A 13,696-nucleotide genomic window follows, 5' to 3' on the forward strand; every position below is an offset into this window, starting at 1 on the left:
AACACCACAGGTGAACACACAAACTGTTTCTCCATCATTGTTCCACTCAGTCGCCTCATACAGAATCTCACAACTTGATCAGTAACTTTTAATCAGCCTTTAAATCAGCACCTGAATAGAATAAAGTGTCTCTCTGAGGCCATTAGTTTAAAATAATACTTGTAAATGTATGTCTCTAACAGTTATCATGTTTTAAAAGTCAAAATGTACATGCCCTTGTGGATTATGTGGATTAACTTTACAAAAACAGATTTAATTCTGGAATACACGTGAAGCCTGAGCCCAGAATCAGTCTTGCTATAAGAACCATCCCAGATCTCACATCATAAAACAATATGATTTGTTATAGTGGTGAAAACATGTAATAGTAGAGTGTAAGGAGGCCTACAGGCCTGGAGCTGGGAATCTCAGCTGTAAATAAAGGCCACTTTGACAGCTGCATTTTTGAAATATCAAAACCTTCAGAACTCACATTAAATTATGATTAAATCCTCTGGCTTCACCATGCACACACTCAAATCTAGCATGATTGCCACAAGCCTTATTTGCCTTTCGTTCCTTGCTTTAGTTAAGCTCACTTACAGTCACGTATCTTTATAAAATACTCAAGAACAGCTGTGTCAGTAACTGCAACTACTGAATATTTTCATTTTCAAATATTATGTCAAATATTATCTCTGCATGACTGAGAAGCTTAAAAAGTTCATTACAAATATGATGCCTTTTAAAGATGTTACTAAAGGGGAATTCCAATTTTCCAAAGACTGCAGAACCGGATAACTGAGATGATTCAGAGTGGTTTGGTGTGAAATGGTTCAGATGTCTTTACAGTGGTGGTGATAGGAACCAGGGGTCGCCATGACTACAACACAGATATAGACATTTTATTTACTAAATATGTTTTAGCCCAAAAAAATCTCAAAACTATTGTAGAACAGTTTGTTATACATCAGGCAGTGAATTCATAACCATTTACTGTAGTAACTTTCTGTGAGGGAGCATTTAGAGGTGGACGTCTGGTTCCTATCACCACCACTGTGAACAGTTCTGACTCTAGAACAGAGTTTCACACCAAACCACTCTGAATGACTCCGTTTACTTATTTGGCTCTTAATTATGCAGAAATTTTAAAAAGTTGTGTCTAAATCAGGAACGAGGTGAACAGTTGTGCACTGATATTCAGACCCCAACAACAATAAACCCTGGACTTTACTGCTTTCACTTCATTACTGCTACTATACTGACCTCTAGTTTGGGCTGCTTGTATTGCATTGATCTGACTGATGTTCTTGCTCTTGTACTGAACTGTTCTGTTTGTATGTCTGGTTGTAACTTTCCTTTTACACATCACTGCCCAAATTTCTCATTTGTATCAGTATGTAAATTATACAGATGTAATATTCTTCTCCATATTGATGTTCAGAATGTGAACTCTTTTACTTCTGTTTTAATTCATTGTTGTTTTGCATTTCATGTCATTCTGTGTTGATGTGCTGTTTGTTATTCATTATTCTTTTTTCGTAGGATGATACTTAACTTACCTTTGGAATTTAAATATGTTTTAGATGCTTTTTACTATATTTCTGTTTTTTTGCAGGGGATTAAAGTGGTTAAAAATAGATTTTTGACAGATTGTGCAGTTCAGACATTCTTAGGTTCTGTTATTCTGTTAAACTTAGTTGTTCTTTTTTTTCCTTCATTATACTTTTTTTCACAAAACTTTGTTAAATCAATATAAGTACATTTTGTTATTTTTATTATTTAAAGTTTTGTGTGCATCATGAAGGGATTTGAACCTGTAGCTTTACAGCATGAATGTAATTCAATAGTGCTTTACAGTCACAGCTCAGACTGACTTACCTTGCCAGCACTCAAATCCAACAGCTTGGTTTGGTGTCTCCAGACCTGTTTATGCATATTGAAGGAACTTCTTTGTACAAAAAGTACTTTTATCAGGGACTTCATGAATTGTTGACTTGTGGTAGTGCTGAAATCCAGCTGTTAAGGTGATTCATTTTTACTATGTTACTGCTCAATATCTACAATGAATGTACATAAATCAGCTTGTTGTATGTAAACTCACATCTGTGATTAAAATGTGCTTTTTGAGATAATTGTGAACTTTATTTGTAAATTCAGTTTTAAAAATTCTCATCAGCAAGTAACATTAGCAGTAAGCTAACTCATTTGTTTGCTTAGTTTGCTAACCCTAACCCTGGTTCTCTGTTTATCTGTGACGTATATTTTAAGACGGCAGTGTCCAGATTTATTTGTGACTATTGAGTATTAATTTCTAGACATCACATAAAAACAAAGTCCTAGGAAACCAAAATAACTGCTAAACCGAAGACCAGGTGAGAAAGTGTGGGTGCTGTAAGCTTTAGCTCACCGTCAGCTCACAGCACCGAGCGCTTCTTCAGCTTCAGGAAACTTCAACAACTCCTAAAACACAAGATTTAACATCTCATTCAGCTGAACTGGAGTGGAAGATGAAGTTAAAGGTTTATATTGATCATTATGGTGTTTGAGTGTCTGAATGTTGAGGATTTAAACCTCACTGACCTGTTTAATCAGGAGAGAATTACAGTCAGGAGACGTAGCTGGGTTTCCTCCAGCTCTGCTCTGCTCTGGCAGTGAAATATGTAAATATTGCTCTGCTCTGGCAGGTAAATATGAAGGACAACACCTGTTTAGAAAGACTGTAAACATAAAACCAGGATCTCCTCACAGATACAGAGCGAACGTCACTGAGTGATATTGGACTGAATTCCGGACAGAAGCTATTCCAGAATAACACTTCCTAACTTCATAATCTCATCATTAACTCCAGATAAGAAAACAGAAATCACACAAACATCCAAACTAGATTAAACCTCCTAAATACTGTCCTAACTTTAGGATAAACCCCAACAGGGTCCTAACTGCTGTTTAAGCGTCTAATTCTCTTGTTTTTAGGCAGCTGTGACAGGCAGCATAGTTCACTATAGCTGGCAGCATAGTTCACTATAGCTAGCAGTAGTGACTCATCACATCTGAAGAGGAACTACACCATTAAAACCCCCCAAAAAACTACCACAGTGAGTCACTTGGGAAAATTTGGATTGCTATGACTTTGACCTGCCTTTATGAACAACACAGTGCCTTCGAACTGCAGATGTATTTCAATTTTGCACAGCAGACTAAATTCAGGATTCAAGATACACTATATGGGCAAAAATATGTGGACACCCCTCCTGATGACTGTGTTTGGGTGTTCAGCCACACCCATTGCTAACAGGTGTGTAAAATCAGGAACATAGGCACACAACCTCCATAGACAAACATCAGTGGGTCGTACTGAAGAGCTCAGTGACCTTAAACATGGCACTGTCAAAGAATGATACCTTTTCCACATCTATTCTACCCAGTCAGTTTGTGAAATGTCTGCCCTGTTCGGTCTGTCCTGGTCAACTTTAAGAGCTATAATTGTGAAATGGAAGCATCTCAGAGCAACAACAGCTCAGCCACAAAGCAGCAGACCACACAAACTCACAGAGAGGGTCCACCAAGTGCTGAAATGTGTAGCCTGTAAAATTCACCTATTCTTTATTGCATGACTCACTACAGAGTTCCAAACTACAATTCCTCTGAAAGCAGCATCAGCGTAAGAACCGTGTCGGGAACTTCATTAAGGCTACAGCAGACCAAGACATTTTAGACAATGATATGCTTCTGATTTTGTAGCAGCAGTTTGGGGACACTTTCCAGTTGCAGCATGACTGTGTCCCTGTGCACAAAGTGAGCTCCATAAAGACATGGCTTGATGAGTTTGGTGTGGAGGAACTCCAGTGGCCTCACAGAGCCCTGACCTCAAAACGTAAGAAACGTAGAGGCTGTTATTGACACAAAGTGGGGCTAACTCCATATTAATGCCCACGGTTTTGGAATGGAATTTCCAACAAACTCATACAGGTGTGATGGTCAGGTGTCCACATACACTAAATGGACAAAAGTATTGGGACACCTACACATTACACCAACAGCTCTAACAGCTTTCACTCTTCTGGGAAGCTTTCTACACGATTTTGGAGAGTGTCTGTGGGAATTTTAGCCCATTCATCCAGAAGAGCATTTGTGAGGTCAGACACTGATGTTGGACGAGAGAGCCTGGCTAGCAATCTCCCAAAGGTTCATCCCAAAGGTGTGTGATGGGGTTGAGGTCAGGGCTCTGTGAGGGTCAGTCAAGTTCTTCCACACTAAACTCACCCAGTCAGGCCTTTATGGAGCTGCTTTTTGCACTGGGGCTCAGTCATGCTGGAACAGAAAAGGTTCTTCCCCAAACTGTTCCCACAAAGTTGGAAGTGTACAATTGTCCAAAATGTCTTGGTGCTGAAGCGTTAAGATTTCCCTTCACTGGAACTAAGGGTTCTAGACCAACCCCTGAAAAACAACCCCATATCATCATCCCTCCTCCACCAAACTTTACAGCTGGCACAGTGCAGTCAGGCAGGTAACGTTCTCCTGGCATTCACCAAACCCAGACTCATCCATCAGACTGACGGATAGAAAAGTGTGATTCATCACTTCACAGAATACGTTTCCACTGTTCCAGAGTCCAGTGGTGGTGTGTTTTACATTGCTCCATCCATTCTGCTTGGTGATGTAAGGCTTACATGCAGCTGTTCGGCCGTTATTGATCAGCAGAGCCTTTTATGCTCTCTGCTCCTCAGCACTCTGCGACCTGCTCTGTAACCTTACGTGGTCTGACACTTCGTGTCTGAGTTGCTGTGGTTCCTAAACACTTCCTCTTTTCAATAATACCACACACGGTTCATCGAGGAAAAGAGATTTCATGAACTGACATGTTGCAACAGTGGCATCCTATTACAGCACGACGCTCAAATTCAGTGACTCTTTAGAATGAAACAGTCCTTCACTAATGTGTGTGTAAAGGCAGACTGCGTGGCTGGTGTTTGATTTTATTCACCTGTGGCAATGAGTCTGAATAAAACACCTTCAATGACTAAAAGGTGTGTCCCAATACTTTTGTCCATGTAGTGTACATTTGGCCTCACAGTATATCTGCTGCTACTGTTTTGAGTGATGTGACATACGTTTACCCATATTAGTGGATAATGTGTCAGAAACCACAAACACAGTGTAGTTTCAGAAGCGCACTTGTTCTCAAAACAGTGTCTCTAAAAAGATTTCAGATCACATCTCAAACCACAGAAGAACCACACCTGACACGCTCACCACAGACAGACACGGTTCTCATCACAGAGCTGACTGATGTGAAAGTGCCTGTGCTTTTCAGTGTATCTGTGCAAGTGAGAAAGCCTGGGTTAGATGTGCTACCAACAAGTAGCATATACAGTGCTGTGAGAAAGTATTTGCTCCCTCTTGAGCAATCATTTCATTTAATGCAAAAACGTAACACCAACTGACCCTGCATGAAAAAGTAACTACAAAAGTACTTTTTACTAAAAAAGTAAAACTCCATCACTTTCCTCTGCTAGCTGGATAGTTAGCATGATGAAAGCTCCATGTCTAATAACAACCAAAGGAAAGCAATAAAATGTTTTAGCATTTTTCTGTAAAGCTGTTTTGTGACAACGCTGGTTGTAAAAAGCGCTATACAAATAAATTTTGACCTGACCTGACTTGACAATACATCATGGCTAACAGCAGTGCTCACTGCCAGACAAAGCAATTCCTGAAAAATTTATGTTCGAACTTATCAAAAACGTTTTCATGGCTTTCCATTTAGCTTACTGGCGCTTCTGAAAAAGCAGCACAGACTACAGATCTGGTGCTGGTTTAGCTGGTCACACCACACAGTCCTGCTGGTTGACCAATACACCAGCATCTAAAACAAAACACATGCTGTTTTTGCTGGTAACCAGCCGTGCTGGTCTGTGCCGGTTTTTCTAGCAGGGGAGGCTAACCTAGCCGAAGATGAGGGCGACTCCACCCCGTCTGCCACGATTGGACACTTGTGTAACGTAGGTGTGACGCACAACCCAAGTAGATGTGAAGCAGGCAAGGACATGTTAAAATCAGTGGGGACAGAGAAAGAAATTTCAGGGACAGCATGGATGTAACAGCATGTACATGTATGTGTGAAAGTATGAAATATTCCAGCCATTTCAGTTACTTTCAAATTTGATGATTGTTGTCCTTCACCCACAGCAGGGGAAGCTCCGAATTGCCCCGCTGCAGATGATCATGCTCTTTCGAACGCTGCCCCATTTTCTTCCGCAGAACCTAACGATATGCACAGTAACACAATGTCCCCTGAGCCTAGGGCAGGATTTCACAAGAAGAATCCTACTAACCCACTACCTCCTGATCAACTCTGCAGTCCAGAAGTGCAACGGGTGGTGGAGCACATTGTAAAACGTAGTGAAATAGTCTCTCCATCACATTCTGGTGCTAAGCTGCGACCATTCTCAGGCAGGTCCCCGTGCCCAGGTCATGAGGTTGATTACGACATATGGCGAAGCATTATTGAATTTTATCTTGCTGATCCTGGTCTCTCCAACCAACAAGCTGTTCGCAGAATTGTTGAGAGTTTTCTGCCGCCTGCATCTGATCTTATCAAGTATCTAGGGCCTCATTCAGCACCCAGTGCATATGTAAATGTGCTTGATTCCGCATATGGCACTGTGGAAGATGGGGATGAATTATTCGCCAAATTTCTTAACATCAATCAAAATGCGGGCGAGAAGCCTTCGTCTTACTTACACAGGCTCCAGTCTGCTTTGAACAGTGTGGTGAAGAGAGGTGGCATACCTGCTGGAGATTTTGCCGAACTCTGTTCTTGTGAGTGCGAAGAAAGGAGAGTTGCGAGAGAAACAATGCATTTGGGATGAACAGAATGCCACTGATTCTTCCTTAAACCGGAAACTGTTCCCATTGCGGGGCTAGTGGGAACTAAAGACAATAAGACATGCCCCATGCTGAGCTCTTGGTCAAAAACAGTAAAGCAGGAAGGAGAAAGTCGCATGAAATTACCCAAAGGCTTAATTGGTCAGAAATGTACATCCAATGTAACTATCAGGCATAGACTGTAACTGCTTGCTTGATACCGGTTCACAAGTTACAACAGTGTCATGGAAGTTTTATCAAGATCATTTGTCTAACCAGCCTATCGAACCTGTCAGTCAGTTATTGGAAGTGGAAGGAGCCAATGGTCTATCAGTCCGATATTTAGGTTACGTAGAGGTTAGCATTACTTTCCCAGAAAACTTTGTTAAGACCAAGCCAGAAATCACTACCCTCGCCTTAGTAGTACCTGACACCCACTCCAATAGTCATTTGCCTCTTCTCGTAGGTACTTGAGATCTTGATGTGCTTTATGACCAGTACTGTGAACAAGAAATCTCCCCTCACAATATGCCTGTCTATGGTTATAGTCAGATTCTGAAAACTCTGAAGCTGAGAAGTAAGCAAGTGAAAAGTGGGAAGATTGGTCTTGTAAGGCTGAAGAGTAAACAGCCTGAAGTTATTCCTGCAGGCCAGAAGAGTCTTATTGAAGGCTTTATGAATGTCACTTCTGTTATTGCTTCGGAATGGGCACTACTAGAACAGCCAAGCACTTCAATCATGCCTGGTGGAAGCTTTGTTGACTCTTGTCTGGTAACTTTGCCAAGGCAGTATCCACACAAAATCTTTGTAACAATGCGAAATGAGACTGACCGAGATATAACTTTACCTACTTGCTGTATCATTGCTGAGCTCAGTATCCCTCAGCAAGCTCTTAGTAGCTCAGAGAAAGAAGGAATTTCCTCACACGCAGTTCACTGTGGTAGCACATCAACTAGTCAGACAAACAGTACTGAGAGTGAAGGCCTAAGTTTCCATTTTGGGAGTTCTGCTTTGCCAGAGAAATGGAAAACCAGAATCGCTGAGAAGTTAAGATCCTTTGCTGATGTATTTGCACAGCATGATCTCGACTTTGGACATGCCACAAAGGTTAAACATTACATAAAACTAAAAGATAAGACTCCTTTTAAACAAAGAGCAAGGCCTATTCACCCCAGCGATTATGAAGCTGTCCAGAAGCATCTTCAGACATTACTCGAGGCAGGCGTTATACGCGAGTCTGAGTCACCTTTCTCTTCTCCTATAGTAGTTGTTAGGAAGAAGAACAGAGATGTAAGATTGTGTGTGGATTATAGGAAATTGAACTTGCAAACAGTCAGAGATGCATATGCATTACCTAATCTAGAGGAGTCATTCACTGCTCTCACTGGCTCACAATGGTTTTCGGTGATGGACTTAAAGCCTGGATATTATCAAATAGAGATGGAAGAGGAAGATAAACCCAAAACAGCCTTTGTGACACCTCTAGGGTTCTGGGAATTTAACTGGATGCCTTAGGGATTAACGAATGCCCCAAGCACTTTTCAACGTTTGATGGAGAAGTGCATGGGTGATATAAATTTGAAGGAGGTACTTCTGTGCCTTGATGATTTAATAGTATTTTCACAGACCCTGGAGGAATATGAAGCAAGGCTCTTGCATGTACTTACTCGCCTCAGAGAATATGGCCTCAAATTATCCCCTCAGAAGTGTACTTTCTTCCAGACATCGGTGCAGTACCTTGGGCATGTTGTGTCCCGAGAAGGAGTCCAGACTGATCCTGAAAAGATTTGTGCCCTGAAAGCCTGGCCAAAGCCCCAAAACCTGAAAGAACTCAGGTCCTTTTTAGGATTTTCAGGTTATTATAGGCGCTTTGTAAAAGACTATTCTAAAATTGTTAAGGCTGCCGGCTATCGCTGGTTAACTGCGTTGTCTACTTTCACATTCAGCATTAAGTATAGAGCTGGTAAAGAAAATCAGGATGCGGATGGGTTGTCGAGACGCCTTCATAGTCCTTTGCTTAATGACATTGAATCACAAGGAGAGAGTGAGCGTATCAGCCAGTTCACTTCCCATCATCTTCGAGAGTCCTGTGATGATTCCAGATTTCTCAGTTCTGATGTTGTCACTGCTGTGTGCCAGAGACACCAGTTAGTTTATGCCAGTAAAGATTCTCCCTCTCTTGTCCTGGTTGAATCATTATCTCTCCAATCAGAAGGAGTGCCAACCATCTTTGAGGCAGAGGAACAAAGTGATGGGCACCTCACAGTTCCTATTTACACTGCAACTGAATTGATGCAGCAACAGCATGCTGATCCAGTTATCAGCAAAGTCTTAGCCCAGATGAATGCTGAAGAACCACCCTTACGCAATCTGAAAGGCGTATGTCTCAACCTACACTTGCAAAGATGAAATGGGTGAAAATCCCCCAAAAATCAACTTAAAGACTCTCAGCCTTCTACAAAAAGCATTTACAAGCTGTTATACTTGCCACAAGGGGTGTTACCAAGCATTGACCATGCAGGGTGCCCAAACTTTTGCCTCAGGCTCTTTTCCTTTTCTGTTATTTTGAAACGTTAAAAGATTGAGATAAAAAGTAATCTTGCTTAAAATATTAAAGAAATTTTTAAAATCTCTTTTGGAAATCAGGTCATCTTTTAGTCGCTTAGCTATTCACAGTAACGAAAATTTTGACCATGGGTGCCCAAACTTTTGCATGCCATTGTATGTCATTAGCCGCAAGGCCCTCAGTAGTTTGGCATGGCTTACTATTTTATATTTATAAAATAAATATAAATATTTTATATTTAATATTTCCATTTCCAGTACACGGCAGGCACGACTAATAAACAATAAGTACAATCCAATTTTGGAGCTTACAGAGTCATCTAAAATGTACAACAAAAAAATGAAATATTTCAGTTTTTCATGCTGTTATTTGTGGCTCTAATTTGTTTTCAAATTGCTGGTGAATGAGTGTCTAATGTCACTAATCCTATTTATTTTGATGAATATATTTTTATAGATTTTATTAAATTGTCAGCTGAATTGGTCTGAAAAGTGGTGCTGCTTCCTCCCTCTGTTCCCAATCAAAATGAACAGCATACTTTCGACCTATGAGGCAAAATCTTAACATATCGCATTACTGTACGTGTCCACTGTACGTGAAATCTGCCACACAGCAAAACAGTTCACCAGATTTCATCGTTATGCCAAAGAAGGCAGCCGCCACATTCTGTTTAGCCAATCAGCCAACAGTAGACTGGTCTTCAACACAAACAGCAAACATGACTTTCTCTGAGAAAATTTCTGGTTTTACACAGAACTGTTAACAGTGAGGATTTGGGGGGAAGAAGCTTGATTGGATCAAGTTTATATGGTTTGGGCAGGACTTTAAAATCATATGGAGCTTGTAGGTTACTTGCTAAGGTAGTTGTTTTCCGTGTACATGGCCAGGAAACTGCCTGTTTAGGTTTAGTGCACCAATTTCATACAGAACTAATGGACATAATGGATCTGAATTGCATCTAAAACTGGCACGAAATGCTCAACACATCAGGCCCAGAAACTTTTTATAGTTCATAGTGAGTCACACTGGGTTCTAAACCACATCAACTTGTTTGTGCAACCTAAATTAAGACCTGGATGTAGATTGAGGGAGTTGACAGAGGTACTGGGTGTATATTTAGAACAGGTTTGTGTGTTTGTTAGAAAGTCTTGCAGATCCAGTTCTAAACTAAAGAAGCAAAATGTTGAGACCAAACATTCATTCCTTTAATTGTACTCCTGCATTACAGTGATGTTACTCTACTGAAACTGTAGCAGTGTTTACAGAGACTTAATATGGGGGTGTTTAGATTCAAAACATGTACCTTACTACTATATGCCTTCACTATGCCTTCACCCTAATCATAACCAGTGGCAAAGTAAAAAAGCTAAATAAATAAACTGTGAATAATTACTTGCGTCTCCTCATTACTTCTACTTTTGCATATTTGTCACACTCGATTGTTCCAAATAAATCTTCTTACTTTGTCAAATTATCTCAATCGATCGCAATGCTAATTTCCATTAGCACTTCTATGCAATTTCCAGTCTTATTTAGCACCAAGCTAACAGTGTCGTACATTCATTTTCCCACACTGGGGCTGAATCTCAAATGGCCCCCTATTCCCTACATAGTGCACTACATAGGAGTTAAAATTCTGGCTCCTGCACCCAAAGTGAATAAAGTATCTATAAAATGGTCATTTGGGATTAAGCCAACAGGTGCCTAATTTCACACTGGACCAGCCAGAAATGTATAACTTGCCTAGCACACTATATAGGAAGAAGGAGCTGTTTGAGTTTCAGCCTAGATTTAATGCTACTTAAGGCAGATCTGATTAAAACAGACATTAGACATGTGCAAGACATTCATAGTGAGTACTTAAAGCATGTCATATTAATGGAGGACCCCTGAGCAGCCTAGTCATGGTTAAGAAAATAAGTTCTCATCTCATTTTAACCCACTGTGGTCTGAGGGCATTTTCTTAGATTTCACACTCTCTCAATTTTTGTCAACTCTCCTTTAAATGCACCTGTGTATAACGTGATCCTCATAGGTTTCATGTTAAAATGCTCCGTTATCTTCATCACTACTTTCCAAACCTGCTGCAGCAACTTCAGCAGCTGTAAATTCTCTGTATGCCACTTCACATGTGTCTCCGATGTGGGCTGAATGAAGAATGAAGGTTTTCCGGCGTGATGGTCAGTCCTTAGTGATTTCCTGAGTGTCCATTGGTCAGTTTCACACAGAATGTAGACGGACACACAGCCCCTCTTCATAAGCTCATAAATCCGGATGTGAGTCTCGTAGGATCTCGTGATCAGATGGAATGAAAAGGGCGACTCAGATTCAGATTTTTGGTCTGGAACTCTCAGTTTTATAATATTTAACTATTATTTTGGAAGATTTCTACTTTATCCAATTACTACTGAAACGGAATACCCTCTTTACCAATCTTTCACCTAATACATCCTTCCATATCATTATAGAATATTCATTTTATGACCATTAGAATTAGTATTTCCAAATTATGTGCAGGTTGAGCACTCAAAAACAGGTTACACAAGATATTTTTGTGAAGTATATGGCTACTGGTATCATCATAAATTAAATAAATTCGGATTAAATGATTAGTAATGATATCCAACAAATATAAAGACAGCTATAGTATAAATTTGATATCAGTAATGAGGCTCTATCAATGTATAATATCTCAATAGGAGTAAAACTATAGTTCAAATCTGTTTCATGGGAACTCTACTAATTTTAAAACGTTCTACATAATTCAGTGTTTACATCTTAGAGTGATTCAGAGAGGTTTGGTGTGAAATGGTTCAGATGTCTTTACAGTGGTGGTGATAGGATCCAGGGGTCGCCATGACAACACAAGTATAGACATTTTATTTGCTATCCAAAACCACCAGTGAACCTACACGAGTCTGAGTTTATATATGGAATACTTAGAATTAGTTTTTACTATTTTATTTTACTTATACAGACATTTAAAAAATTTACCCCAGCCCAACTGAGACATATATATTAAATATAAATGTTAAATATTGATATATACTTGCATATTACCATTAATGAGTTGATAATCAACAACTTTTCTGGTTGTGGTATCAGATGAAACCTTGCACAGTTGTACAAACCTTGCACAGGCATGTAGGAGCCCAACAGGAGTCTGTTAGCTGCTATTCAGGCCAAAGTGGTTTGAACACAAAGCACCATCATGATTAAAATAACAAAAAGATGTACACTGTATCCAGACATCACCTTTAGCCACTTAGAAGAGAACTTTTAAAAAAATAAGAAAACCAAGAGGTAAAATCAACAGAAGCATAACAACCCAGAATTCTGGCTACAATATTATGGTTATTTAATACTGTGAGGTTTCTGCTGTGTGACCACTAAAAGCTGGTAATCATAACAGTCAATAAAGCACAGTTTAACTAAAGCTACTAGAATATAACATTAAAATCTTAAATATAAATATAAACTCATATCGCCTGATGTTAACAGCATGGAGAATTTAAAAGGTTGGGGAAAAAAATTGTACTGTGTTGTAGTAATAAGAAACCGTGGGTCCTAGTGTTCCACCCTTTTAGAGATGTGGCTTTCAAATGTCATTCAAAGAGAAGTGCCAAAATTGAGACTTTTCAAACTACAGTCATTGCACTCTAAAGACTGTAGTGTACAGTCAGGGGGAGACATGTATTCCGTAGTAACATATAGAGGAGGTTTAAAATGATAAAGGGAAAATGCAGTGGCCTGGTGCAGTGAGAGAAAACACACAATGATCTGTGAGCTGTAATAAGGTCAAATATACAAATTAAAGCAATACTGCAGACTTAACACTGTATCTGCTCCACTGTGTCCTTCATAACAGAGACTCTACATGTGAGTCAGACAGAGGGAAACACTGCTGCCCTTTACTGTGGAAAACTAACTAACAGCACAGTAACCTGGAGCAGAGACATCAACGGACAGAGAGTGGACATTCTGACCACTCATAATGGACAGACGACCAAACACATCGCAGTTTCAGACAGACGCTATGACTCTATATCTAAAGATCTAAGGTTGATTATATATGGAGTCTCTCAGTCAGACGCTGGTAGATACCACTGCAACAGAACTACAGTGTTGAAATGTGGTTCATTTCTATCTACCTAAAAGCTGCAGTGGCCTCCAGAATTACTGGCACCCTTTGTAAAGATGAGCTTAAAAGGCCTAAAAATGTATTTGTTAATCTTTTAATCCAACATGGAAAATATAAGCAGGGCAGGGGAGCTCAGGACA

The sequence above is a fragment of the Colossoma macropomum genome, unplaced genomic scaffold (assembly GCF_904425465.1).
Source record: "Colossoma macropomum unplaced genomic scaffold, Colossoma_macropomum, whole genome shotgun sequence".
Lineage (NCBI taxonomy): Eukaryota > Metazoa > Chordata > Actinopteri > Characiformes > Serrasalmidae > Colossoma > Colossoma macropomum.